The 24,146-nt window shown below is 38.4% G+C and overlaps 1 protein-coding gene and 1 pseudogene across 1 annotated transcript in view; both read right to left on the minus strand.

Annotated features, from left to right (window-relative positions):
- Nucleotides 1-24,146, minus strand: part of LRMDA (leucine rich melanocyte differentiation associated) — a 1,109,211-nt gene that overhangs the window by 389,922 nt on the left and 695,143 nt on the right. The gene's annotated exons all lie outside the window — the stretch shown is intronic.
- On the minus strand, nucleotides 2,820-2,951 carry LOC115856502 (U4 spliceosomal RNA; annotated as a pseudogene).

Genomic DNA, 24,146 nt, shown 5'->3' on the forward strand with positions numbered 1-24,146 from the left:
GATATCTTCATTCCCATGTTTATTGCAGCATTAGTCACAATAGCCGAGATAGGGAAACAACCTAAGTATCTATCAACAGGTGAATGGATAAAGATAATGTGAGATATATATGTATATATACAAATACATATACGTACATATATTATTACACACACACAACGGTATATTATTCAACCAGGAGAAAGAAGGAAACCATGCCATTCGCAACAACATGGGTGGAACTTGAGAGCATTATGCTAAGTGAGATAAGCCAAACAGAGAAAGACCAATACAATATGATACCACTTATATGTTGACTCTAAAAAAGCTGAACTCCTAGAAACAGAAAGTGGAATGGTGGTTACCAGAAAGTGTTCAGTAGGGGAAAGGGGAAGATGTTGGTCAAAGAGTACAAACCTCCAATTCAAAGACAGATAAGTTCTGGGGATCTAATGTACAGCACTGTGATTATATTTAACATAAATGTATTATATACTTGAAAGTTAATAAGAGAGATCTTAAATGTTTTCACCACAAAAAGGAATAATAATTATGTGACGTGTTGGAGGTGTTACCTAACACTGAGGTGGTCATCATTTTGCAAATCTATCAAATCAACATGTTGTACACATTAAGCTTATACAGTAAGTCAATTATATCTTAGTAAAGTGAAAAAAATACTCCATTAAACAAAGAAAAAAGAAAGCCAGGCTACAAATTTAGGGACAAAAGGTCTTAAAACCAGCTTCTCTCTTTAGGTACAGATGTAGCTGCACAAATCAACACAAACTATTTGCCACCTCATAGGAAGCAAATGTACTTCTATCAATGCGACAAAACTAAATATTAATCTGGTCTTGAATTTAGTACATACACTAATAATAGCTAATATTTATGTTTACTAAGTCCCAGGTACTTTTCTAAGCATGACATGAGTTGTAACTCACTGAATACCAAAAGCACCTGTGAGATTGATTTATAGTATCATCTTCACTTTATAGACGGGACACTGAGGCACGCCCAGAGAAGTAAAGGAACTTGCTCAAGACAGAGCTAGTTAGTAGCGGAAGCAGGAACTAAACTCTAACAGTCTGGCTCATAACCAATGAACCAATGTCCGCCATGAACAAATTCATATCTCCTAGAGACCAGTCTCAGAGCCCCAATGTAAGAATCTTCAGGAACTTGTTATAACCCCCTGGCCTACACTTGAAGATAGATGTATGGCCATATACTAAGGATGTGCGGTTTACCAAGGCATTCCCCCACTGTGTGATAGGTTGGATGAATTAGTTTCAGTTTTCTTCAATTTCAGAGTTTCTCCGAGTCTAAAACACATTGGCCAGCCTGGTCCCTACCTTCCTGGACCCCATGGTGAGGGGACTGCTCTTACTCTTCTAGCACCAATCCCCTGCTGAGCTCTGCATAGCAATAAAATGACCTGCAATTTGTAAGAGACCAGAATCAATCGAACAAATGGTTCAAAGTCTATAGCCCAACTCCCTGATTATTTTACCTTACAGCTTCCTCTCTGAATATCCCCAGGCACAGGTTATAGCAAACTTCATTGGAAAAATTGTCATTGTCCAGAGGTGAGGCTGTAACATGGCTTTCAACTGGAAGCATTATTTTTCCATTATGAGATGACTAAAAATTTGTGGGGTTTTGTTGTTGTTGTTGTTGTTAGTTGTTCCAGTGACTGTGGAGCACTATTTACAGTCAGTGGACAGGAATGGGAGGCTAACCCTCTTACAGTGCATGGGCCAGCCTCACTCACTGGAGAATTGTCCCACCAGAAATGACAAGAGTTTCTTCTCTTATTACAAACCATTTGTTGAGTGTCTACCAGTTCTATTAGTCAAACTGGGCTACAGTCTTTTTTCACTAACTTCTAAAACCTTGAGCACTTGAACTTGACCAAACCTTGAGCTTGCTTACTTTCAAGACCCATGAGCCAAGAGGATTTTCTGGCTAAGACTAGATCTCCACAGATGATACACAGAGGTTAAACCATCCTTGCTTCTGAGTCTCCTCAGATGATTGCTGAGGAAAACTCCAATGAAGGCATCCTTCTTCCTCAGAAATGCTAATCTAGAGCCTCAGGTATTTAATCATCAGTCCTAATACCAGTTTCCTATCTGCTCTAATGGAAGGACTGTTCCAACAGTGGGATAAAGAAGAGAACCTCCAACGGGACAAGCAGCAGGAAAAGCCATTTCCATCGGTGAGGGGAAGAACACTTCAGGGGCTCCAAAGACTGTGGCTGAAAGAGGATTAAAGAAATTCCTCTCACAGAATGAATGGATTCAGACATAAATGTCAATACTTCCTTGAGCCGAATTATTCTGGGAACTGAAAACAGTGAGGAATGGCTAGTTGTAGCAACAAGATCTAGTTTTATGCCAAAGAATCATATCAGCAACAGATTTTATCCAATTGCAGTACCTGGACCAAATTTTCCTGACAATAATTTTAGGATTACTATGGTGCAGGCTGGAGGGAGCTACTCTAAGGAATGGGAGATGGGTTATCAATAGTTCTTAACTTCCCATATAATGCGGCTTCTGTGATACGTTTTATTTTTCCCTTCTTGTATTTCTTTCTTTCCTCCCTACCTTGTCATTCACAATTCATAAAACATCTCTATCATGAATGCCTTTATAATTTCAGTTTTTTTCTACATTATGTCTTGGCTCCAAGAAGAAACAGTGAATCTCGTGGAATGCATAGAATTCCAAAACCAATGTTATAAACTAAGATCTAAATTTAAGAATGTGAAGGAGAAGAATGTGGGGATGAAGGATATGGAAATAGATCTGGTCACTTTACACTGAATTTTTTTTTTATTGAATGAAAAATTCTTTAAATTCTATAGTGCTTTACAATTTTCCAAAGTTTCTGATTAAGCTGATTAGCAATAATCATGCCTCGGATAAACCTCATTGGCTATGATACTGCCACTGTGCAAAGCTACAATAAATTTTTTTAGTAAAACATCATTACAGTAAGAGATACATAGGTGAATATTTTTCTGTGCCTTAATAATTGTCTTTTATCCTTTCCTAAAGGAATTTCTGATGTTGTTTTTCCAGTTTCAGTCCAAATAAATGTGTTAAAAACTCTGTAAAAAAACCCAAACTGCCAAATATAATCGTCAAGTTCACCAAGTTCCAGAACAATGATTACATTTGAACAAAGTTGTTCAAAACACTAAAGAAGGAAGGAAGGCAAGGAAGCTGAAGACAGCCAATGCCTAGCTCGGGAAACCAAAGTCACGAGGATTTCAGCACATAATTCTACCCGTAGGCACATTTTCTGTACAGGCACCAAAACATGGTATCCTAATCGATACGGGAAACCCAGCATGACCCAGATGGGTTCCCAGTAATGTGGTACATGAACTCCCTAACCAGATTTTCCTGGAGCACAAACTATTTTGAGGTGGTTCAGGAAATGGATGTGGTTTGGTGAGAAACTATATAATTCAAAATCCTGTGGCTAAAAAGTCAGCAAAATTTTGTGGAAGAAGAGAGAGACATTTGAGCATGTTTCAGCTCGGTATTTAATTTATAATTCATAAAGCAGGTGGATTATTCCTGAGGTCAAAAAACTTTTCCTTAAGTTTTTTCTATCTACCCTAAATAGGTACCCTTTCAAATTAGGTCCTCTATTTTCCTGCAATCTGTGATGCTAATTTTAAAAATATAAAATAACAAAACAAAAAAGTATTGTGTTACCTACAAGGAAGGTCACAGAGCCTCGTTCCCTGAATATTCTAGGCAGGGATCAGCAAAACTTTTCTGTAAAGGGCCAGAGAGTAAATACCTGAGGCTTTCTGGGCCACACATAGTCTTCACCACATGTTCTTCTTTTCTATTTTTTTAAACAATCTTAAAAAAATATAAAAACCATTCTTAGCTCAGATGTACAAAAACAGGCCACTAGTCATATCTGGCCCATGGGCTTTAGTTTGCTGACCCCTATTCGAGATAAACAGGTGGACAGACTGTCTTTGTGGACACTACTCATTGGAGAGTAAAACAGATACCCACCCTACCCTCCCTGCCAACTCTACAAGTTGATGAAATTGACAAAAATAAATCTGTAAAATTTTCAAACAGATTTTAAATCATCAAATCATTAGCAGACATTTCAATATCTGACAAAAGATAAATCTTAGTAAAGACAAAGAGTCTCTGTATTCAGTCTCCTACGCTGCAAACTCACCTTGTGACCTAGAGCAAATTCCTTACCTCTGATTTCTCATTACAAAAAAAAATTAGATATTTGCATTAAGTGATCTCTAGAGAAACACCCAGCCTTGGTTCTCTGAGATTCCATGAATGGCCCTAGAAAGCTCTAGAGGGATTTTTAAGGAAATGCCCCAAAGTGATCTTTACTGCATTAAGAAAAACTCATCGGGATGACTGTCACCCTATTTGATAGTCTCCAGAAAAGCGAAGGGTCCTCATTTTGCCTTCACTAAATCTCCCATCACAGAAGATGGCATTCCCATGGCTTTAGCTAAATGTATAGTCATTTACATAACAAAACAGAGACAATGGGTTCATGAGAGTAATCCTCAGAAATAAAACATATGGGCTTTTCAGTGGTTATCGTAAGGAGGAATCAGACACTTTGGCCCGGGAATCAAAATCATGAGAATCTCTTATGATTCCAGAACTTCTTTAACACTACTATATTTCTTATTTTTGTGATCCCCAAAGCTATTAACAGTAAAGTCAATTAAAACACATCTTTCTGGGCTTCCCTGGTGGTGCAGTGGTTGAGAATCTGCCTGCTAATGCAGGGGACACGGGTTCGAGCCCTGGTCTGGGAGGATCCCACATGTCGCAGAGCAACTAGGTCCGTGAGCCACAACTACTGAGCCTGCACGTCTGGAGCCTGTGCTCCGCAACAAGAGAGGCCGCCATAGTGAGAGGCCCGCGCACCGCGATGAAGAGTGGCCCCCGCTTGCCACTAGAGAAAGCCCTCGTACAGAAACAAAGACGCAACACAGCAAAAATAAATAAATGAACAAACTCCTACCCCCAACATCTTAAAAAAAAAAAAAACACACATCTTTCTGATCTTTAATTTTATACCATTATGATTTCTCAAACTAGCGATAGATTTGGTTAAGCCAGGTGTGCGTTTTATGGAAAGACGTCTTCTAGATACTAATTGTGCAGTATGCTTCATGAGCAGTATCATTTTCTTCAACTTGAAAAAAATGTTTACTTTCTGTTTCTCTCCAATCAGTAAGACACAGTCAATGGTAAAAGCACACACTTTCATTGATTTATCAGACATACATTTAGAATTGAACCCAACTGGCTGGGACTCACATTAAGTAGGGTTAATAAGATATTTCCCATCCTGCCTATTCAGAAACCCTTGGTCCTGCTCAGATTTCTCTACTCACTCAAGCTCCCTAAAGATAAATGAGCCTTATCCACAGAAAGGAAATAGGCCATTTATCTGACATCGCATTATTTACTGACGTTAAAAATGATAATATCCATCAACAAGCAGCTAAACCCCAAGCGAGAACAAAGCTACAACTGTCTTTCTTTGATATAGTTACAAGGAGATGCTGACTGAGCTGCCATTTATGTTCCAATAATGTCACTACTGTTACAAGAAACTCACAGTTTGTTATTAACATAATTTCCCATGTGTTTATTTGGGACTGGGGAACTGTCTTTTGGCCTTTTCTGAACTTTCTCATAAAACTAAAACCTGGAATTACAATGACAGAACTATGAACATATTTGCTTTGGGGGAAAGTTTTTCATTTTAAAAATACATTATCCTTCCCTTTCATTTTCTTATGTTTAACAAAAGTACCGTTACCTATAATCCTCATAACAACCCAGCAAGCCAGATATTATTATCTGCATTTTCTACATAAGTAACTTGAGGCTCAAAGAGGTTTGTTAAATAAACTGCCCAAATTCACAGGGCTAGTGAATGGTGGGTCCAGATTGGAACCCACGGGTTTGTCTGACGCTGCTGGTGATCCTGCCCCTTCTCTTTCTATCTCTTTTCCCTCTCCCTCCCTCCTTCCCTCCCTCCATTCTTTCCCTCCCTTTTTCCCTCCCTCCCTGCCCCCATCCATCCATCCACTTACCTACCTACCTACCTACATATCTATCTACCTTCCTAAACAAACAACTTGTCCTTATAAAAGGCTGTTTCTTGAAATCATCATCCCACAACAATTTAGTTCTATCCCAAAGTACACACCACAACACTGAGTACCTTAACAAAGCTTAAGGACACATAAGCAACACACACAGGACTGACAAACATTCTGGGTTATTAGCTTCAACTTAAGAAAACCCACATGTGACTGACTGACAGGAATGACCTGTCAGCTGGGGTTATTTAGAAGTAAAGTCAAAGAAACAGTGAGCCAAGACTGTACACGTTGTTATCGAAGAATATTTTTACGCCCTAAAAAAAGTAAGCTCTCTGAATCTTGAACTAAAACTCAGCTGCTATTTAAAAACAGAGAGTGCTGGAATCTGATTTCCCTCCCGTGGCCTTCACTGAGAGGCACTGGCAACAGCAAGGGCTCTTGAGTTAAATCTTCTAAGGCACCAACTCTGGTCCTATCTCATTCCCCTTCATCTTCCTCTGTCCCGTTAAAAGGTGTAAAGCAATTATACTCCAATAAAGATGTTAAAAAATAAATAAAAATAGAAAAAATATAAAATAAACTTTATATGCGTCATTCTATCTTCAGAATCCTGTGAAGAGATTATCATTACCACCAATTTATTGATGATGAAACTATAGTTTCACTTGGTCAAAGTTGTTTAAATTGCAAATGATGTAACTGTAATTGAAAGAAAAATGTTTATGGTTCTAAAGACAGTGATCTTTTTACTGTACTACTAAACGTTATACATATGATCTCCAGAACTTTGTACATGAAATGGCAATATATATGAGCAAGAATATTTACTGTACCCTTTTTGTGATAAAATATGTAGACGAAAAAACTAAATGTCTATCAATAAAGTATTTCTAATTAAAGTACAGATGTTCATGAGATTCTATAATGTTATCAAAATGTAAGGTGGGTCGACATGGACCTAAACAGATATTTAGTGACAAAGGGAATTACAGATGACTGTGTAAAATAAGAAAATATCTGTTAAATATATCTGTCTGTTATAATGATGGACACATGTCATTATACATTTGTCTAAACTCATAGCATGTACAACAGTGAACTCTAATGTAAACTGTGGACTTTGGGGTACCAGGGAACTCTCTATAACTTCTGCTCAATTTTTCTGTGAACCTAACACTGCTCTAAAATATAAAGTCTTTTTTTTAAAAAAAAAAAAGATAAGGCAAGAAGGACAGGTGGACACTTACAGACCCCTGGCCTCATCAGCACCCCCCCCCGTCCATCATCATTTGTTGCATGTATTTTAGTTTGACGATCTTGGACTGTGTCTTTCTAATACCAGAACAGCCTGGTAGGAAAAGAAAATATGTAATATGACAATTTATTGGCCAAGATTACTCCAAACAACTGATTTCACAAGTTTTGTTTGTTTGTTTCCCAAAGCTGTCCAAACTGATGACACCATAGGCATTTCTGATGTGTAGAAAGAAGCCTGGTGTCAGCATATGACCGGCATTCTCATTTCTGACTGGCAAACGGTTGCTGGCTCCCCAGCTACATTCTGATCAGGATGAATTACAGATATAATTCAAAATCAAGAAAACTGCTCAAGTACAACACATGAGGCTTCTGCCAAAGTTGAAAATCATTAGTTGGACATGAACATGGCTGAGCACACAGCTCTGTTTTGAACTCTTTTATTTCTGTATTATTGCTCATTCACTTAAAGAGAAATACATGAGGCAGAGAGACAAGATCTCCTTCCCTTTTCATGTTTCTCCAATTTATCTTCCTTGGCATAATAAATTTCTCAAGCCAAAGAGTGGAGTGTTGTCTTGTTTCCCTCTGTTTTTTCCATTATCTCAGTTATCTCTCATTTATTTTTTTAGCCTTTTCTCTTATCACAACAGTTTCTCAGGACATCATAAAGTTGGAATGAGGAACCTCCCACCCCTCCGTGGTTGCCTACAGATATTTCAGGCCCCACACACTCAGTCACGTGGCTTTGTTACTGTGGCATGTTTGGAAAGAAGAAGAAATCCCAAATATTCCTCAACTAGAACTGATGGCTCAACTTTGAATTACTTTTGATATATAAACATCACTCTCTGTGTGAAACTTTCTCTAGCAACAAAATCATTTTCCATAAAACCTGCTTAGGTACCCTTGCTTATTCTGAAGAATCAAGGGAGTCCAACTATTTATGCTCTCAGTGGGATGCATTATGAAGAAAAGTACTGGTTCTAGAACCTAGTTTTGTTTTTAAGGCTGATATTTAAAACTTTTTATTTGGGGCATTTCCAAAAATATTTGTATTCATAAGTATAGGGACTATAGTATAATGAACCTGCAAGTATCCATAAGTAAACACACAGCTAATCTTATTTCCACTATACCCACCTCCATCCATTTGCTTTTCTCTCAAGCAGATTTCTTTTTAACAAATCCCAGATATCATACAATTTCTTCCATATATATGGCTAGGTATCTCTAAGAGATACGGACTTCTAAATTTTAGACATATAACCACAACATCATTATGACACCTATAAAAGTTACAATTTCTGATATCAAATATTTCGTCAGTGTTCAAATTTCCCTGATAATCTCAGAAAATTTTTAACATTTGTTTTATTCAAAGTAGGGCCCAAACACTGTCCACACAGCCAGCACAATTCTTGATGTCAGTTGCTTCATGTGAAAATAAGAATGTTAGATGGTTATTTTAGTTTTAGCATAAAGGGTTTAAAATATATTTTTCCAAATTAAAATATAAAGTACAGAAATTAATTTTTAAAGTTTTCACCATGTATGCTTATCCAGAAACAAGATTATTGTTTTGATAATAAATGGCAAGATACTTATATATTTCCTATTTACCATGTGACTTTAAGATCTCTTCCCATTGATCCATTTTAACTCCTGTCTAGAATTCCACCTCATGAATAGACTGCATCTTATCTAATCCCCTATTAATGGACATCTATTTTGTTTCCAATTTTCCACAGAACAGTGTTATAATGGACCTTATAAATGTCACCTTATGCATATATGCAAGATTCTTTAGGACATACAGCTGTATGTGGGAATTGCTGGATTACTGGGAGTAATAACATTTTTAATGTACATCCAATGGCAGTAGATGAGATTTCAACACAATCTTCAAGGTTTCTTGCAGCTTTGATACTCAATGAGTATCACTGAATCTATTTTTTAAAACGGTTGCATCCTTAGTAATATTAATGGTGGTGACGTGTTAATGATTTTGCCATTTCTAATGATGTCTTCTATTACTTCTTAGTAGCACTACCTCTTTAAAAAATAATATCAGCTTTCATTTTGCAAGACCCTGAGCTAAGGACTCAAGCTATAAAACACAGGACCATGTACTTCCTGGCTTTAAATTTGGAGAAGTATATAGAACAGACACCTAAAAATACACATAATGATTGAAGGTGGTTTACAGAAAGTCATGACTAGAGTCTAGACCTACCATTAGTCTGTAGGAAGGGAGAGGACACCAGGGCCTGGTTTAGAAGGCTTTCTTTATACAAGAAATAAAGAAGTTTAGCAGGAAGAAGTGGGAAAGGTCTTCAGCTCACTTTGATTCAGGAAGGGAACAATCTGTTTTGTCCATATAAGAGAAATGAAATGCATAACTATGAGTTCCCAACACCCACGAGCTTGCTGCAAGCTACTGGGGCCCAAAGAGGGCCTCCAGGGCTTCTGAGCCCTTAGAGAAGGCTGGTTGCTGTGCTTTCTGGGAGGAACAACTCCGACAAGAAATTAAAAGGCCCCATTGACCTAAGCATGATAACACTGACACTTTCAATCAGCCAGAGGCTGTCAGGTTTAGCCATTTACGTTGTATAAATCCACTTTTCCTGACTATGTTTGAGTTACTTTCCTCCAGCACAGATGGAGAAAGTGATTTTTTTCCCCCTCTTAGAGGAAGTCTTCCCAGATAAATCACATCCAACACTAATCACTCTTTTAAGAACACAGTTCTATATTAGACTTGGCTTACGATTATCCTTACATTGCTATAATTGGACAGTTTAGCTACATTATAAGGTATCTGAGCAGAGACATTTCCTATTTCAATGCATTCCAGGACTCCATAATTGACAGCTTTGTTCCTGTTCATACCTAGAGGCTGAAAAATACTTGCTAAACGAAACAGTCAGAATAGACTAGGAAATCCCAAAATCTGAGCACCACAGCATAAAAAAAACAGTATCATCTGTGGGTCTGAGTGACTGTCCAGGGCAGCTGTCTAGTAATCCAGTTACTTTGATGTTGTGACTACACCACAGCAAAACACAAGGTGTCCTCCAAGATGACCTCAGCTGGGAAGAAGAGTAACTGAAAAGTTGCACAGGATCTTTTCACACCTCAGCTCAGAAAAGAAAAGAAAAAAAAACAACAGATATTGGTGAATACAGGTAGTGTCTACTATACTAATATATTTCTTCTGTAATGTAGCTTTCAGGTAAGTGGGAAGTCTGCCCTTAGGCAGAATAAGCAACTGATGATCCCTCCTCTTAGGTGATAGAAGCACCTCTTCTGATAGCCCTTAGGGAGAAGAGATGAGAGATTTAAGACATGTCCATTCCATCCTATATTTCAGGTTACCGATGGAAAACTACGAGCACCCCACAGTGACACATCCCTTAAATATGAGTTCATGACTCTCTGGAGAACCCAGTCCATGTTCTTTTCCTTAAAGATCACCAAAGACTTGGACCTGGTGATCTTGATCAAGGGTAATCTATTTCCATATTGTCTTCTTTTGACTTAGCTTTTCCCATTTATTTAACAAAATATTATTCAGAACAACTTCTCTAGTAAGAGAAATGCCAGGTTTCAGATGATAGGTGAAGTCAAGTGAATAAGTTCTAGCAAATGGACTTAGAGCAGAAGAATTTTATATATCTCCTAGGCAATACCCTTAAAGGGGATGAACATGCTACTCTCTCCTTCTTTTCCCATCTTTTCTGACTGGAATATAGCTGTAGGGAGGTACTCTTCTTCACCACAAAGACTGTAAGTACAGTACATGAATAAACCTGAAGGAATTGGGCCCCTGCCATGGTAGAACCACTGTATCAGTTCTGCCTTGCTATGTCTGGACCATACTGTAAGAGAGAAATGAAGTTCTATTTGGCTGATACTGAAAATATATCCTAATTAACCCAGTGTTTCAGAAGCTTTCAGGCACCAGGTTCTTTAAGATAAAAAAGAAGCCTTGGGCTTCCCTGGTGGCCCAGTGGTTGAGAGTCCGCTTGCCGATGCAGGGGACACGGGTTCGTGCCCTGGTCCGGGAAGATCCCACATGCTGCAGAGCGGCTGGGCCTGTGAGCCATGGCCACTGAGCCTGCGCTCCACAACGGGAGAGGCCACAACAGTGAGAGGCCTGCGTACCGCAAAAAAAAAAAAAAAAAAAAAAAAAAAAAGAATGCCTACTCTCTAGTCTTTTAAACATATAGTGCTGGGACAACTGGATATCCACATGCAAAAGAATGAATTTGACCCCCAATGCACACCATATACAAAAATTAACTCAAAATGGATCAAAGACTTAAATATAAGAGCTAAAACTACAAAACTTTTAGAAGGACACATAGGCATAAGTCTTTATGACCTTGGATTAGGCAACGGTTTCTTGGATATGACACCAAAAGCACAAAGAAGGAAAGAAAAAATTGATAAATTGGATGGCAACAAAATTGAAAACTTTTACAAAAAGGATACTATCAAGAAAGTGCAAATACAACCTCTAGAATGGGGGAAAATTTTTGCAAATCATGTATTTCATAAAGGTTTAATATCCAGAATATATGAAGAACTCATAACTCAACAGCAAAAATATAAATAATTCAATTTAAAAATGTGCAAAGGATTTGAATAGTTATCTAAATACTATATACAATGACCAATAAGCAAATGAAAAGATAATATCATTAGTCATTAGAGAAATAAAAATAAAAACCAAAATGAGTTTAAGAAATGAAAAATAACAAATATTGGCAAGGATGTGGAGAAACTGAAACTCTCATACATTGCTAGCGGGAATATAAAATGGTGCTGCCTCTGTGGAAAATAATTTTGCAGTTCCTCAAAAAAGTGGACATAGAGTTAACATATAACACAGAAATTCCATTCTTAAGTGTATACCCAAGAGAATGGAAAACATATTCATACAAAAACTTACACAAAAATATTCATAGCAGCATTATTTTTAATAGCCAAAAAGTGGAAATAACCAAAATGTCCATCAACTGAATTATGGCTAAACAAATATGGTATATCTATACAATGGAATATTATTTGGCCATAAAAAGTAATAAAGTTCTGATTCATGATAAAACATGGATAAACCTTGAAAACATTATGCTAAGTGAAAGAAGTGTGACACAAAAGGATAAATACTGTATGATTCCATCTTTGTTAAATGCCTAGAAAAGGCAAATTGATAGAGACAGAAAGCAGATTATAAGTTGTCAGGGTCTGAAGGAAGGGGGAAATTGGGGAGTGAATGCAAATGGTTATGGGGTTGCTTTTTGGGATAATGTAAATTTTCTAGAATTTAATAGTGGTGATAGTTATACAAACTTGTAATTATACTAAAAGCCAAAGAATTTGACACTTTAAAATAGTGACCTTTATGTTATAAGAATTTTTTTGTGAATTGTATCTCAAAAAAACTAAAAACAAAATGCCCCTCTCTTACCACTACTACATTGCACTGGAGGCCCTATACAGTGTGATAATACAAGAAAAAGAAAACTATAAGGAATTGAAAGGAAGAAACAAACCTCTAATTTTTTGATAAATAACTATCTACTCAGAAAACAAATAAAAGTTCAGTTAGGATATTGTATATTAAGATCAACACAAAAGTCAATTGATTTTTTATACATCAGCAAGAAACAAAAAAAATGCAGTTCAAAGTATATAGTTTACAACATCAACAAAATGTAAGTACTTAAAGAAAAACTAATTATAGGAATGTTTATAGCAGCATTGTTCATAATAGCCAAAAAATGGAAACAACCCAAGTATCAACTGATGAATGAACAAAATAGAAGTTCCATACAATGGAATATTATTTAGTCATGAAAAATCATGAAGTACTGATATATGACACAATATGGATAAATCCTGAAAACACGTGATATGAAAGAAGCTAGTCACAAAAGACCAAATATTTATATGAAATGTCCAGGATAGGCAAATCCATAGAGACAGAAAGGAGATTAGTATGCATCAGCTGCTGGCAGGAAGGAGGAATGAGAAGAGACTGCTAATGGGTACAAGGTTTCCTACTGGGGTGGTAAAAATGTTCTAAAATTAGATAGTGATGATGGTTATACAAGTCTGTGAATATAAATGTCATCAAGTTGTACATTTTTTTAAAAATCTACATAAATACAGATACATTTTGAATTTATAGATGGGACGATTCAATTCTTCCCAGTTTGATCTATACATTATGTGTAGTTCCAATGAAAACTCCAATAGGATTTTTAGTGAAATATAAGTTGGTTCTGAATTTTACATGAAAGAACAAAGGGCCAGAAAAAGGCAAGTTACTCCTAGAGAAGAAGAAAGTAGAGGAATTCACCCTAACATACATAAAGACATTATAAAGCTACTGTAATGAAGGAACCCTCCTATACTTTCAGTGGGCATGTAAATGGGCGCAGCCACTATGGAGAACAGTATGGAGGCTCCTTAAAAAACTAAAACTAGAGCTACCGTATAATCCTGCAATCCCATTCCTGGGCATATATCCAGGGAAAACTCTAATTCAAAAAGACACTTGCACCCCAATGTTCATAGCAGCACTATTTACAACAGCCAAGACATGAAAGCAACCTAAATGTCCATCATCAGATGAATGGATAAAGAAGATGTGGTGTATATATATACAATGGAATAGAAAAAGAATGAAATAATGCCATTTGCAGCAACATGGATGGACCTAGAGATGATCATATTAAGTGAAGTAAGTCAGACTAATACCATATACAGTTATATGTAGAATCTAAAAAAATTATACAAATTAACTTATTTATAGAACAGAAATTGACCTACAGACATAGAAAACAAACTTATGATTACCCAAGGGGACAGCGGGGGAGTGCGGGAGAGATAAATTAGGAGTTTGGGATTAACATATACACGCTACTATATATATAATAGGTAAACAACAAGGACCTACTGTACAGCACAGTGACCTATACTCAATATCTCGTAATAACCTATAATGGAAAAGAATCTGAAAAAGAAAAAAAATATATATATATGGATAACTGAATCACTTTGCTGTACACCTGAAACTAACACAACATTGCAAATGAACTCTACTTCAATCAAAAAAAAAAAAAAGACTGTATGACTTGGTTCAGCAATAGAAACTAGACCAATGACAGAATAAAGAAGTCAGAAACAGATCCACTTATGTATGGAAACTACAGATACCACAAAGAAGGCACCACATCTCAGTGACAAAGAACCATCTAATAGATGTCTTAGAAATAAGCAACTGTCCACATGGAAAAATAATGTGTAGGTAAAGGACAGGTTGGGGGAGAGTACAGAGTGGACATTCTAGAAACAAAGCCAAAGGATCTGAGTCTATCCAAAAGTCAAGTTAAGACTTGCGGATCCTCTGTAACAGTGACAGAGGGTGGAACACAGAGGACCAGCTCTAGGATAGTGGGAAATGCTAATGTCATGAAGACAGGGTTGATCAGACAGAGGGTGAATGTTGGATCCTTGTGCCTGTGATTACAGAAGGCTAACTGATTACTTTCCTGGAAAAAAAGGTCTTTCCAACCATTCACTCATTTATTCGTTCACTGAGTCACACAACAAATATTTACCAGGCTCCTGGTACATGCCAGGCACTATTCTAAGTGCTAAGGATACAGAGGCTTACATTCTTCCAGTAGTCAAACAGACAAGAAATACATACATAAATAAAATTATTGCAAATAATGGCCATGGAAAAAATAAAACTGGGTAATGGGATAGAAGGCGATTGGGGATGGTTGTGGGCTTAGGGGATTACTTTAGAAAAGGTGGTCAGCGAAAATCTCTCTGAGAAAGTGAGAGTAACAAACCCTTGTGCCCTTGCAACAAACTGAAATAACTACAACTAAAAAGTCGGTTCCATAAAATGTCTAATAGCAAAGGAAAATCAGAGTCAGCCTGGAAGATGTAAACGTTATTTGAAGCTGACAAACAAGGTCTTCAAACTATGGGAAACATAAACTGAAAGGTTGGAGTTGCTTGTGTGGCCTGCATCTTGAAGGTGCCCTCCCTGCTTGGCCCCGATAAGGTCTGGAGGCCCCACTGGGCTGTACAGAGGTGTACACGGCGCACCTGAATCCGGCTGCCCGGCCGAGCTTTAATAGAGCGCCTCTATTAATTATCTGAGTGATGGCATTGCTTCTCTGGACTCACAGCTAAATAAAGCCACCCCAGTTGCTTGGCCATAAGCTCTTAAAGGTGAACACAAAACTGTGTCTCAGTGGATGCAGCATTTGGCGCTGATCGAAGAGTTTCAACGTCATTTCGCAGTTAATAATTAGCTCTGCCTTGGTCCCCACAAAGGGTGCCACCAAAACAAAAGGGGGAGTTGAGTGTGTTCGCTACACTTGCCACTGGTATAAATAGGCAAAGCGATGATTAATGAATGAGGGGGGAATTAAACACAACAGTGAACAAAGACAAAGGCCCACAGCTCGGCTGTCCACGAACCTGTCCACGAACCGAGACAAGCTGTATCCAGAGGGAGGCTGCAGAGAACGACACACACACACACAAATCCGTTTAATGGACAGGTTTTGAAGACTTCATTTCACCTTGCGTTATGACAGCCATAGTATTTTATTCACATCCTGACGTGTTAAGAGGCCAGGGTCAGCTGAGGTAGAGACATGTATTCTTGGGGGGGGGGGCACTGGAGAGGTGGAGGGGCCACATTTCTGTGTGGGCGACAGAGGGAAAACAGAGAAGGCCCAAACACACAAACCATCACCCTTCAGGCCCCCTTTGTGAGGGGAGCCAGAGCCAACGTTCTAAAGCGTTGTTTGGATGACACACAAAGCAGGGGAGGCACCAACACAAATGTCTCCGCTGCAGTCGTTGGACAGGGCCCGCCCACACCTCAAAGTGGCCATATTATAGACTGGACCGGGACTCAGGAGGGCTGAGAAAGCTCTGCTCAAAGGCATCTAGTATGAAGGGTAGAGAGCTGGGAGGCTGGCTCTCGGCCATGATTTGCAGGCTCAGGAGAGGTCGCTGCTGGTTGGCAGCCTTTCTGCACATTTTATTCCAGTTAGTTCCTAGAGAATGCTGCCCTCCGAGGATGCAGCAGTAACCCCTTGTGTTCGACCAGCTTGATGCTGAGGGTCTGGGTAGAGAAGAGCCCGGGGGAGTAGCAACTGGCCGAACCCTAGGGAGTCCTGGTTGGCTTTCTAGGTACATCTCTACCTCTCTATACAACCATTCTTCTCCCTTTTAGGGCTTCCTCACATCAGCCAGGTGTCCATTCCCACAGGCTTGCTTTCCAACCAGGTGTTTGAAGGGAAAGGATCTGATCAATTAATCCCTGTGGAAGATTTAGGTGATAATGAGCTTAAAGGTTCTCCCCACCCGCTCCAGGGACATTTGCATTTTAATACAGGACTAACCAACCCACAGGCCTGTAAGAACTATAGCAATGAAATAGTCATTGTGGAATTTTCTGTTCCGAGGCAGCCCAGAAGGGAGATGTTTATGGGCTCCGTGAACTTCCTGGCCTCCCCGTAGTCACATCGTGTCCACACACCATGTAGACCTCTGCAAAATTTTGTAGGCTTTTATTTCACCTTTTCTCTGCCTATGTCACTCAGGTGTTGGAAAGATCACATGAGAAAATGGATGTTAAATGCTTTAAAGATAAACACCTGGGGCTTCCCTGGTGGCGCAGTGGTTGAGAGTCCGCCTGCCAATGCAGGGGATGCGGGTTCGAGCCCCGGTCCGGGAAGATCCCACATGCCGCAGAGCGGCTGGGCCCGTGAGCCATGGCCGCTGAGCCTGCGCGTCCGGAGCCTGTGCTCCACAACGGGAGAGGCCACAACAGTGAGAGGCCCGCGTACAGCAAAAAAAACCAAAACCAAAAAAAAGATAAACACCTGAATCAATATGCTAGCTATGATTTATTGAAGGCAGAAAACTTAGACCAGAACATATCCTTAGTGATCCACACCCTCCCTTAACAGATGAGGAAATGGAAACACCAAAAAAAATGGTGTCTTCATCTGAATCACTCAGTGAATCACTGACAGAGCCAGGATCATGTGATGAGTCTCCTGCTTCAAGGCCAAGGCTTTTTCTATTGCATTATAAGAATGACTTTTCTTCTGTCCTCAGAGCATATCCTAATCAATCATATCTTGACTGCTAAATTGCAAATGGTCCTTTACCAAAAAAAACCAAAAAAAATATATAGCTTTAAAGTGAGCTACTAAGCAAAGGAAATGTAGAATAGCAGTTCTGGAAAAGTCACCTAAGTACTCAGGGAAGTTCAAATCAAGACTCTAGGAGATAACATGTTACACCCACTTAATTGTTAGAAGATAAGAAGTCTGACAGTAGAAAGTGTCGGAGAAGGGGAGTATCCATAGAATCTCTCCTATCTTTTGTTGGTGGGAATGTAAAACTGAAACAACTGGGGAGAAAATGATTCGGAATTTTTTAGTAAAGTTGAAGGTATGCAAACCCAAAGGCTCAGCAATCTATTTCAAGAGAAACTCTAGTTCATGTGCACCAGGAGATGCTCGTAGCACTGTTCAAAAAATGCAATAATTCTTGAAACAACAGAGCAGTCTTATTCTGGAAAGTAACCTGTTATATAGTTTAATATGATGGAATATTATAAAGTATTGAAAATGAACAAATGGTAGCTACAAGCATCAACCTAAGTTTTATACCACAATGTTGAGTTAAAAAAGCAAATCCTAGAAAAAAAATCCTGTATGACATCCTTTTTTTAAAAATAAAAATGTAAAATAGCCAATAGTAAACAATACATTATTTAGGTACATAAATGTGTGCGTGCTAAAAGCTTCTTTAAATGGAAGGGCATATTAAATACAAAATTCAAGATAATGATGATCTTGAAGAAGACCACGTAGAAAAGCATAGGTTATTATTCACTCTCTAGCTCTTAGGTTGATTCATTCTTAAATTATTAAAAATACGTAAATGCACACATATAGTAAAAAATGTCATGAATGGGCCAATTGATGATAGTGTATCATAAACCAAGAGTTAAGATTAATTCAATTCCATGTACCTGAGATCCATTACAGAAAAAAAACAAAAAAAAAAACAAAACCATCTACATTAGGAGAAAGCCAGCTCCTGAAGCAGAAAAAGATGTCTCCCAGTACTGACCTTCAAGTCAAAAATTCCCATCAGTCTAGGGGGATAGAAAAGCCATAGACAGAGACAAGCTGAAAAGCTGAGGTAAAGGTATCTCCTGAAACTTGCCCAACTGGGGAAGCTGTATGACTTGAGAGTAGAATCTAGGGAAGCGGAGAACACACCGGTGCATCAGTGATTCAAACAAGTGATTGCAGTGGAAGTTAAGACACACAAAGGCACTGAAGCTTCAGGCAAAGCAATAGGTTTAAGTGAGACAGAAAAGAACCAGGGGAACAGATACACTGAAGTCAAGTTGGTGGCCAAAAGTGAAAACCAAAGGGGCAAGTAAAACCCTGAAGTTTGCAAGCCTTCCAAGGAACCCCACACTGGGGCTGAGGGACAAAAGGGCTCACAGACTGGATAGAGTTCCACTCCCAGAGACATTCATGACAGGACTATAATCTCTAATCTGGGTCACCTTTCTAATTTAATAAGATCTCATTAATTTGAACAAAACTAATTTGAAATAGCTAGAATAATCAGGCTGGAATGAAACCGATCTTTTGACTATGAAAACAGTGTTTATTCAACAAATTAATAGCATGAGACACATCAGGTGGGGAATACTTAACCTGTTTAGAAGAACAAACCTGACATACATATCTACATCCATCTGTTCTATAATAATTAGTATGTTAATTACAGATGATCTTTAACTAGTCATTAAAAGAGATCCTCAACCTGGGGGCCACTAGTTGATATTACTAGGTGTATTTCAAAGTAGTAAAACTGTGCTTTGAAAATAATCTTTTTTAGTAATTCACTGCTGGGTGGATTTGCTCAGATCAGAACAGATCTTAAACCCAAATCTCAGAAACCATGAAAAAAGTCCTCTCTTTTCTGGAAGATGACCTAAATGGAATTTAAAAATTGACTTCCGTCATCCCACTTTCCAAACAATATTTGAACTGGAGAGGGCCTTCATCCCCAGAGATGTCCCTCCTCAACACTCATGCAGAGGGATTTGAAATCCTCTGACTGTTCTCCATGACCTGATGTGCTCTAAGGAAATGCTAACCTGCGTTTTCATCTCAGTGACTGTTAGCAGGACAACGCCCACACTTCCAGTTTGACACAGCAGTCAGGTCTCATTGCATTCCCTGAGGGTGTGTCTACTCCTCTCAACTAAGATAAACACCATCACTGCTCAAAAATAAGTTCAAAAGAAATAGTCAAGTTCTCCATCAGCATCAAGTTTTAAAAGTGCAGATGTAGAAACTGAACCACAAAAGAAGGTAAAATTATTTTAAAAGTAGGAGAGGGAGGGTCAGAGGGGATACACAACGTTTTTATAAGAACTAGATAAACCGTCACATATATCAACATAAGTAGGTTGGAACATGTTGCACTGGAAATGATTGACTAGTTTCTGTCAATGGACGTAAAAAAAATATGGCTACCAAATCACAAAGTTAGTTTATGCAGAATATTTGAATCCACAGTGCATGAGCACGTATGTGTATACGTGAAGAGGAAGGTGGTAAATTAAACAGGGACTCGTGAAAAAAAATTAAGTTAAATACTAGATAACAATATGCAAAGACCATTTTTTTAAACTAAATATGATTTAGCTGAGCACTGACATGATAAATGAGAGAGCAATAGGTCTTACAAGATCATTTGATTCATCTTCTAAGAAAATCATTCAATATTTTTCTTTTTAGATTTCCAAACAGCCCTGTTACTGTGGGGCTGGCCAACAAAATTTTTTTTCCAGATTTTTGAGCAAATGTAAATTGGAGTGAGTTTAATTGCTCTGAAGTCTAATGTTCTCCTTCTTTGAAATGGTTCAGGAAGGAAGGCACAGAGCTTTCTTCTAATTTGGCAGCAAAAGGATACGGCATGTTTATCTCGGCTTGCTTTTTGGAGGTGCAGATGAACACACCAAACTAAAGGGCACTGGAAAGATAAGTTTCCATGACATCCACAATAACTCTTTTCCATTGCCAACTGGCTATTCTATATGTAGCATTCAGAGGCAAATATAAAAAAAAATGATGTAAAGCCAAAATTATTTCCTTGATGACACTTGTTTTAAACACCTCGTCACTAAATAGCTAAAAGTCTCCAAAGTGAATGCATAAACCATATAAAAGCCACAAGCATACTTACATAAATTCTTAAGATTAACGTAATAACTTCTAGAAAAAGGTGGGAGAAAACACACTACGATAAATCTATTTGTAATGGTATTTGGGCTCTACCAACTGCTTTCATTGGTCTCCAGTGGCTTACATATAAAACAATACATTTGATGTATGATTTCAATTCCTTATGGAAAACTGTTCTATCTACAAGCAGCCTGTCAAAGAGAATGCCAAAAAGACTCTTCCGCATCCCAATATGAGGCAGGACTTTTAAGATATAACTTAAGGTCACCATTTGTTCTTGCTTGGTCAGGTTTAAGACTGTAATTGAGGAATGCCTGACCTGGGGGAGGCAAGAGAAGGGGGGGTTAGGATTATTTCTAGTGAAATAGAAACAGGCAAGGTGTCAGAGCTTGAAGTTCAATGGCATTGTTTTGCAGGGAGAGTGGCTCTACAGATTGCTCAGAAGGCAAGGGGTGGTTCTCTGCAAGCTGCCTGGAACCTGTCCCCCACCTTCCAACTCAGGGCATATGGCAGCTGTCAGCTCCAGAAAACCACCTTTGGACCCAGGAATCTATTTTCCTATTATTGAGGGGTGCACTGGGGAGGGGGGGAGAAAAGTTGCTGCAGAATGAAAACAAATGCCATTCTAATTGGTCTGTAAATTGCAGCCCTTCATCATTAGAACTCTGCTCTGCATTTCAGCCAAAAATTTTTAATCCCAAATTAAAGTTGTCCAGGTTTAAACAGGGAATTATAAAGTGAAAAATGTCTACAGTTGCAGGAGGGCAATACACAACTCCCGTGAGCTATTCTTCTTGAAATTACAATCTTCCCAAAACATTCTCCTAATTTAGTTTTTGCCACTCCTCAATTCTTCCTCCTGCCCCTAACTTTAGAATCACCATCCCCTGGGATGTAGCCAGTCTTTCTCTGTGATCAAATGTCCTAAAGGGACACTCAACCTCACTGGGAGCCCAACATATCCCTCCCCACTTCCCCAAGTCAAAGTTTAGTACTTATTGCTATAGGACTGAGTTTGTTTTTCAAAATGGTAGTTTTAAACTACGTGCATCTTAAAAAAAAAACAAACATATATCTTATTGCTGTTGTTGTTGTTATTACGGGCTTCTATCATTGCTGAGCCATCGTTGTGTCATTTCCCCATGGCATAAACTCCATTTTGCAGAGAAAGGGCTCAGCTGTAGCACATTTCATTACTTCTCCTGATTCCCAGGAGAATCTTTCTTGTTTTTCATCCTCTTAAGGAAAGTATGTACCAACACCACTGGAAAATTTGACCACGTAAATAGAATTCTGTCAGCAAATTCCATCTATCTTAAATTCCTTTAAGGGTCCTTAAATAAAGGCTCTTGCCTTCTATTCTAACCTGCATGAACACTGGAAAAGCATTGTTCGCCCTCATCTTGGTGAATAATTGGGGGCAATCACTAAGCAAGTCCTCATCAAGTCAGATCAATTTCTCAAGATTACATACAACCAAGGAACTGAGACGTTGTCTAACATAAAGATATCTTCCTTTGCTGAGCTGCTTATAGCTAGAGACAGGAATGGTTGATATGAAACCAGCATCCAAGTGTATTATGGTAACTCTAAGGGATTTAACTTAAGGAGCAGTCAGCATAGGATGAAAATGTCCAAGAAGGCTTTACAGGAGGCTTGGGATTTGAATAGGAACTTAAAGGATCAGTAGTAATTAACTCAGCAGAGCAGCAGAGGATGGATGGACCTTCCAAAGTGGAGCAACGGCATAAACAAAGACATGGAGATAGGAATGGTTCAGTGTAAGTTGGTCTCAGAAAGCAAAGTGAAGCATAAAAAGAGATTCGTCTGTGCAGGACAACAGGCAGGCATTGCTGAGTACAGCTCTTTGATTTTGCCTCCTGGATCTTCTCCAAATTTCACAACCTTCCTTTGAGTGACAGGTCACAATACTGTCTCTGGGTGGGGGCCTGACATGTTGTGTCCTTGATATTAACCACATAGGACTGCTGCCTTGAGATCTTGATAGAGCTGGTTCTCCTCAGCCTGGCAATTATATGGTCAGCCATATGGCTTCAAAACATTAAAAAATTGACTATATTTAATAAAAGCTTTCCAAAATATAGAGAGAGAAACTTTAAGGATGAAGATGTTTGTTAATGTAAAATGGAAGATATAATGAACGTTTTTACTCTTAAACTTTCTATACCTCTATAATTCACATACAAGTTATCAAATATAGCCAATTTGTGATGCTTTGTTATTTTTAACAAAACTATGTTATTTTATAAAACTATGTAAAAAGGTCACCTGTTTGTAAATAAGATGTAAGTTTCTAGAAAAGAAAACACAAAAGCTCCCTCCCTCACTAACTCAACACTCAACCGTCTGCATGTACTAGACATTAGTCTACTCAAGATGCTGAATATCTCTCCCATATCAGCATGTGAACTGGATAATTCAAACAATATTGAGCCAGTTTTAACAAATTTGCAATATAAGATTTTCATGAAGGATATTTTCCCCCAAGTGGAAATGTATCGCAAGAAAATAAACTTCTAGCCCAAGGCACTGACTTCCTCAAAAACAGAATTAGCAGGGAGATTCTTCTCCCCAAGGTACCATTTATAAAAACAGATTCCTTACAAATGGCCAAACTCAGATTCATAAGATGCAGTTTTTGAAAGGAAACTATTTTTATAAATTTCTGACGCCTCTGGTGTTAATTCATTGACTTCATAAACTGGAAATTACTCTTTTCCTAGTAGAAAGGTAAATGTCATATTTAAAAATGCCTTTTTTCCCCCCAAAGAAGTTTAAAGTCTCATCCACTCATTAATTTAACAAATATTTATCAAGCAGTTACTATGTGCTTATAGATAAGATATTACACGGTTCCCTCTTTGAGATAGAAATCTAAGTCTTAAACTCATGAGATGAAGCACATAGGGTGGCATTTCTCACATTATAGTTCCTGGGTAATACTGTTATGGGTTGAATTGTATCCCCTAAAAAAGATGTTGGAGTCCTAACCCCCAGTGCCTACAATGTGACCTTTTTTGGAAATAGGGTCTTTGCAGGTGATCAAGTTAAGATGAGGTCATTAGGGTGAGCCTTAATCCAACATGCCCTTATAAAAAGTGGGAAATTTGGATACAGAGATACACGCTCATAGAGGGAAAGCAATGTGAAGACACAGGGAGAAGGCCATCTACCAGCCAAGGAACGCCAGAGGCTACCAGAAGCTAGAAGACAGGGTGAAACAGGGTCTCCTTGTCACCTCTACCAAGGAGCCCTGCTGACACCTTGATTTTGGACTTTTAGCCTGCAGAACTCTGATACAATAATTTCTGTTAAGTCACCCAGTTTGTGGTACTTTGTAACAGCGACCCCAGCAAACGAATACAAATACCTTTCAAAATGTTCAAGATTAATACCAGGCAGGGGAC

The sequence above is a fragment of the Globicephala melas genome, chromosome 16 (assembly GCF_963455315.2).
Source record: "Globicephala melas chromosome 16, mGloMel1.2, whole genome shotgun sequence".
In the NCBI taxonomy this organism is placed as follows: domain Eukaryota; kingdom Metazoa; phylum Chordata; class Mammalia; order Artiodactyla; family Delphinidae; genus Globicephala; species Globicephala melas.